General features: G+C 31.7%; 1 long non-coding RNA gene across 1 annotated transcript; it reads right to left on the reverse strand.

The window, feature by feature from the left end:
- Positions 1–803: 803 nt before the first annotated feature.
- On the reverse strand, positions 804–6,248 carry LOC133200626 (uncharacterized). The gene is made up of 3 exons (XR_009722974.1): positions 6,022–6,248; positions 3,596–3,796; positions 804–1,411 (listed from the first exon to the last, which is right to left on the reverse strand). It is a non-coding gene; the product is annotated as an uncharacterized LOC133200626 (long non-coding RNA).
- Between the last annotated feature and the right edge of the window lie 406 nt (positions 6,249–6,654).

Here is a 6,654-nt window from a genome sequence, read left to right on the forward strand (position 1 = left end):
GGCAATCACTATAGCAAACTACTATACTCGGAAAAAGTAGGTCCCCCCAGCATTCTAAGGGCTTGAGCAGCTTTGTAATACTGCACCTGACATAACTCTCACACACTAACAGGAGCTTATAAATGAAGATAAAAACTTACAGTACATGACGTGAGGCAGCTTATTACCTCCTCAATGTAACCATATGCATGAGGGACGGGAGATTATTAATACATGTACAAGAAAGTTGTAGGAGATTATACATTCATGACATTGGGTCAGATTATGACACAGATTTGAGTCATAAGCAATTTTTGTGTCAAGTATCAACTACCAATTAGCCTCCATTTGAGAGTAATAGACTAGGTACAAATAATACACCTTTTCTGCCAGAAGCCTTGAACTTGCTGGAATGACCTTGAGTCAAGGTCAGTTACTCAATACATACATGTAACCTTAGGTTATATGCAATATTTATGATCAGTATGAGCATCTCATGTTCTCCATACAAAATACAGGAATTCAATGTTATTCTTAAAATGACATTTAACTTGATTAAAGGATCTTGAGTCAAGGTCATGGCACGCATTTGGGTCATTAGCTGTCCTTGTGTGCCATTTTCATCATTTTTCCAATGGAAAACCTTGTTCAAAATAAGGAAGATGAATTTCCCAGGTTCTACTCTTTTTTTTAACATGCAGTGTATTTAGCATCTGTTCATACAATGATAAGGTAATGACATAATTTTTATAATGAAATATATTTAATATTGCAAAATTCATGAGAATCAAAATACATTAACATATTGAAAACTTATTTGCTCTATCTACAATTAAAAAAAAAAAGAAAAATAATTTGTAATTTGACCAAATTTAAATTAATGAAAACTTATTACATTTAGTACCAAACACTGACATTGTATCTAAAAATGATGCTACAGACATGGCAAATTCTGATAACACTAATAATGTATCCACAACTGATGTCATGGACATTTCAAACAGACTGAAGATATATGACTCTTTTCATATAAAACTCTGGGGTCTTTCAACTGAAAAAGTCTGCATTCTGAGATAGAATCCACTTTACTTTTTATAACGAGTCACACACAGTTTTCAATTCACATCTCCCATCAATAACTCCATATTGAATTTGTTGACAATGCCAGTTTTAAACTGCATTCGATAATACTGGGACATCATAGGAAATGATAGTGTATCCAGTGACTACACTTTTCTTGTCGTTACTCAAAACTTTAGTCTAATTCTGATTGTTACAAGAGAAACTTCTATGTTCACTTGTTATTGTACAACTTCATTCCATTTATTTTTAGACCTGTAATTTTGTCTGCCTGTTTATTGATTGTTCTTTGTGGAAAAAGTTGAAAACTTTTCTCGTCTTATTGCTGATATGATCATGATGTTCCCGCTCTCTGTAAGAAACAATAATCTTGTTTTAGTTATTAGTTCAGGTGATAAAATAATTTTCATTTTAATAACAATCAAATGATCTTGTCCACCTGATCTAGTCAATACAGGCCTACAGAATGGTTGTGTGTGTTGGGGGGGGGGGGGGGGCTGTCCTCCTAACTTTTTTCTGAGAATAGTATTTGGCTATAGAGTAAATTTTCATTAAGATGTCGGTTGCACCCCCCTTTTTTTTTTTACTAGAGGTCTGCATCAATAAACTTGTTACATGTATATGGGCAGTTAGTGATTTCACATACCTAAACCTGTTGGCTTTATTTCAAACATGAAATGTTTAATAAGTTAATAACTATGAAACATACAAGTTGTATGTCCCTATGATACTATAAATAAACAGTAATTAAGTATGTTTGTATTTATGTATAATTCATAATATTTAATGTAAAACCTAATATACCAGTTAGTATTCATCAAACAGTTACAATTCTTGCATATGGTTAGTGATGGGAAATTGGGATTTTTTTCATAATTGATTATTGGAATAATGGGATGCACTATAATTGAAAAAAAAATTGATTAATTTCAAATTTTATATTTCTTCAATTTCAAATGTAGAATAAATTGTTTAGAAATTCTGGAGTGATTTCCAAAAAACATTTTTGAAATAGTTTGTATCATTGGGTTCATTTATTAGATTATTATTTAGGATTTAGTTAAATTCAAAGAATGAATCAAAAATATCATTACATCACTACATATGGTACTTTAGACTTTATCTAAAACTTGTCATGGGTATCAACTATGATATACATGTATTTGTCTAAAAGTGACACATAGGTCTAATTGACTGATTACATGTATTTTTATGTTTTTCTTCATACTGTAATACATGTATATCACTACATGTATAAAATACAGTTTACTTGCTTACTAATTGTGAAATCTAGCCAATTATCAAAGAAAATAATCTAGTAAGTAAAGCCAAGAAAAATGATTGGTTAAACCTGCTTTGTTTCCACTTTTATCATGTTCATGCTGGAAAAATTTAGAGTACCGGTAGGTACTGGTAGGCATATTTTTAATTTTTTTTTTGCGTGGACTTTTTTAAATAAAACAACCAAGTAACACTGATGTCCAGTCTATGCGAAAGTTTTTTGGACCACACAGGACATTGGGTCCTGTGTAATCAATGAACACACAGGACCGAATCAATTTTTGTTGGACCAAAAAACCTAATGTAAAAAAGTGAAACACATGAAAATGCAGAGTAGTAAGCCTAACACCTTTTCTTTTACAAGGGATTGCTCCCGCATAGTACTAGGAGTGAAACGGTTCACCGCGGTATCGATGCACCGCGGTATTTTTTCTCGGTTTGATACACGGTGCAAAATCTCTAATTTTCGGTTCGGTTCATTTTTCGGTCGGGATCGTTATTCAGTCGGGTTTGGCATAAGGTATAACACGTTACCCAGAATAAATAAGTATAGAAAACGTAAATTTTTGATGACTGATAGCTTGTAAAATAATTTTTGACAGTCAAATAATTTTAATCAATTTCTTCTAGTCAATTTGCAAATAAAATTCGTAAAATATGTGACTAGATTTAGAAAAAGAAAGCATAAAACAACGTAGAATTTGTTTCCTTCTATCAAAATGTATCGTATCGAAAATAACCGAACCGAGACAAAATTATACAATACGTATACATCGAACCGTGAAGGAGGTGTATCGTTTCACCCCTACATAGTACTGTAGATAGTCCATACGGTTTTAATCACCTTCATTTACGTATTTGAATTTGTGAGAAATTTTTTACTTATAACAAACATTTACATGACTCCCCATCAAAATAATAATGCTCAAAACTGGACATAGACACATTGGACATTCTGGTCCGGTGTAAAAAATGACGCATCGGACCAGAGGCACTGCACATCAGTCAGGTCTGACGGTCCGATGTCTTTTGCATAGACTGGATGTCAAAGAAATAGTGTTTTATTTATGGTGGAAATTTTTTATACATGCTATTATTGGGGAATTTAAAATGAATATTCATATATTTTTCTTGAAAAAGCATTTTAAAAAATTAGGGTCAGCTACAAAATAGGGTGGGTTCACTGGGTTGTGAAAGTGGAAACAATTTTGCCTAACAACACCACAGCCTAACATTTTGACAAATGTAAATGTACCTTAATGATAGCTGATGATCCATAAGTTAGGATATCCACAGCATGAAAGAGCTGCTGAAATGGCATGGACATTTTAGAGCATCTGTCATATCACCCCCAGTTCCATAACCCTCCTTCCAAGTTTCCAGATAGCAGATATTAAGGGTTCCAGATCCTGTTCAATCTCAACTTCATGTTCAATGTCCACAATATTAGGGATACCTATTCAAATAATATACATGTACTACTAAATCTGTATAGCTGAGATTTCTTCCCTATCACTGCATATATGTAAATGTAGATGCAGTATATACAAAACGAGTGTTTTATTTTTATTTTCATATTGTGTGGTCTACATGATTATGATTGAGTTTCACATACTCTATAATATGTATTGATGCTTTTAGCTTTCATGAACTCAGAAGAAAATTCAATTAAAAAAAATGATTATAGTCAAAATTGCAATTCAGACGCTCCACCATCAACATAACTTGGAAATTAATAAGGAAAGAAATAATCTTAATAAAAAGAAAAGTCCTGTTTTAGGCCAAAGAATTTAGTGGTAAGTATTATTTTGTGTTGTAGTGTAGTGAATTTTTTATCTAGTATGTTTTGGAAGAAAATATTGTCTAGACAATGTCCAATACCTTGCATCTGGTTACCTTCAAATTTCATTGAGTTATAACTGTGTCTCATATGACTTGACATTTATAATAAATTATTGTTTCTTTTAATATATTTTCTATGTTTGCTAAATTTAAAAGCATCAATACATACATGTAGACATGATAGAGTACATGAAACTCGAAACGTTTTTCCAAAATCAAGCGCACCTGAATAACATCAATAAATTTTTGAATTTTTATTGATTCACCAATATTCCGGAATGCAATCATGTCACACAATATAAAAATAAATTAAAAACAGAATTGTATATAAATCATGTAAATTACCCCCTCATGTGTGCACTGGTAACCAGTGGTATTGTTTTTATTATAATAATAATATAGTGTAGTGCTCTTTATCCCTTTTTCGAATGTATATTGCAAACAACAACTAAGGAAGAATATAACAATTTTTAATCTCAAAATCTCTGGGGGTTTTTTTTGAAAAAACTTTAACATGAATCGTCACTAATTTATAATGTTGTGTGTTTACTCATGCCCCCAATTCAGAAAAAAAGTACCCAGTTCACTCATATATATATATATATATATATATATATATATATATATATATATATATATATATATATATATATATATATATATATATATATATATATATCTTATCTAATACCGGTATTTTGCTGAGCCACAATCACTTTTACTGAATTTCTCAGTCTAGACGAACTCCAAAAACAGCGTGAACTCCGAAAACGAAGTCTTTGGCTCCATCATGCATTGCGCCAAAATGGCGTCCGATGTAAACAAACGATGGATTATCGTTCGCTTTCTCCAAATATTCGGCTGCATAATGGCTGTATCTAGTGCAATATTACTTCATTTTATTTTTTGTTGAATGGATAATTGCATTTATTAAATTATTTTGTGAATATTGACTTATTTATCGCTTCAAACTCTTGCATATGGGTGAATTGGATATACGACATCAAATTCAATACTGCCGGTAAGAAATATTTTCTTATTAAATTTATTGTCTCCTTGATTTAAATTTTATGTCGTTCCTACACTAAAGGTGCTTTTATTTGTTTTTGGAGACACCCAACTTGTATTTATTTTAATCATAAAATGGGCATTTGTTACCACGGAGTAGGAGTATTAACAGGTTCATTTTTAGAAGATATGTTGTGCCCTTAATATCTAGAAGAGTGGGTTTTAAAGCCTTTATATTGATAGATAATAGTTTTAAAAATGTGTTCATAATAATATCTGTTCGTATATGATAAAAAAAAATCGGTAAATAACGATGGTAAAAACTTACGCGTCCAATTCAGATGTCGTACACAAATAAAAAACCGGAATGCTAATTTATGTGTAAAATTCAGTCAAGTTTTTAACAGTTACAATATATATTGTCCCATTTTGCAGATATATCCCTTTTTTATGCATATTTACTTCTCAAAACGTATCATTTTCTCTATAATTGATCTGACTTGAAACGTTAACTTTGAAAGTAAATATCTCCTTTTTTGCAAATAAAATCAAAAATCTGACAAATACGATCTCTTCCTAAGTCTTTTATTTAGCATTTCTGAATACTGGTATAATTGCCATACTTTCCAAAACTTTGCAGGGACAATTTTTGTAGACCCATCATTTTTGCCGAAAAATCGCCATTTTTTGTGTGTGTGCGCATGTGTGGACTCTTTTTTCGGAGTCTTTTTCAGTCTCAATTTCTTACTTCCGGAAACGCTGTTTTTGGAGTTCGTCTAGACTGTTTCTGAGGTAATGTTAGTTAAATGGTGTCAAATACTAGAGACAAACCTGGGCAGATCGTTTTTGCTAGGCTAGAGTTGTCATGCGTTTGTGATTCGAATGATGGGTTTAATCTTTGCACAGTAATTTTCAGTCAGACGCAGCTCACCATCGCCTTTTTTGAGTCAACGAAGCCTTGCTGTACCGCTGAATAGATTTGGTTGACGAAAATCCCCGTTTTCTCCGCATTCCATTCTTTTCGAAACATCCGCTTTGTTTACATTACCGAAAAGTAAAATAAGTCGTAAAATTACCTCGACTTGTTGTTAGTTTGAATCCAATGAAATTTTAGTCACATTTTATATGATTTTATATCAAGTATGTCTTTAAAATAAGTTGCATTGTAAATTTTTTATCCAACTCTACTAAAGAGATGAACGACATAAGATTCATTTACGTCATTCGGAGTTGCGCGGTGGATTCAAAATCGTCACTACCATACGTCCTTAAGGTCAAGATCTAGTAAATGACTTCAGACTGTCTTTTTGGTGCTAGATCCATTATGACGTCATAATTGGTTTAAACTTAATTTTTCCTGTACTTTACGGCTATTATAAAATTATGTAGAAAATGAAACATTCTCATGTAAATCAATTTGAAATCATGTCAAAATTAACCCCGATACCTATATTCAAAATAATA

The sequence above is a fragment of the Saccostrea echinata genome, unplaced genomic scaffold, assembly GCF_033153115.1.
Source record: "Saccostrea echinata isolate AGI-Se365-2 ecotype Australia unplaced genomic scaffold, CSIRO_AGI_Sech_v1 ptg000002l, whole genome shotgun sequence".
Lineage (NCBI taxonomy): Eukaryota > Metazoa > Mollusca > Bivalvia > Ostreida > Ostreidae > Saccostrea > Saccostrea echinata.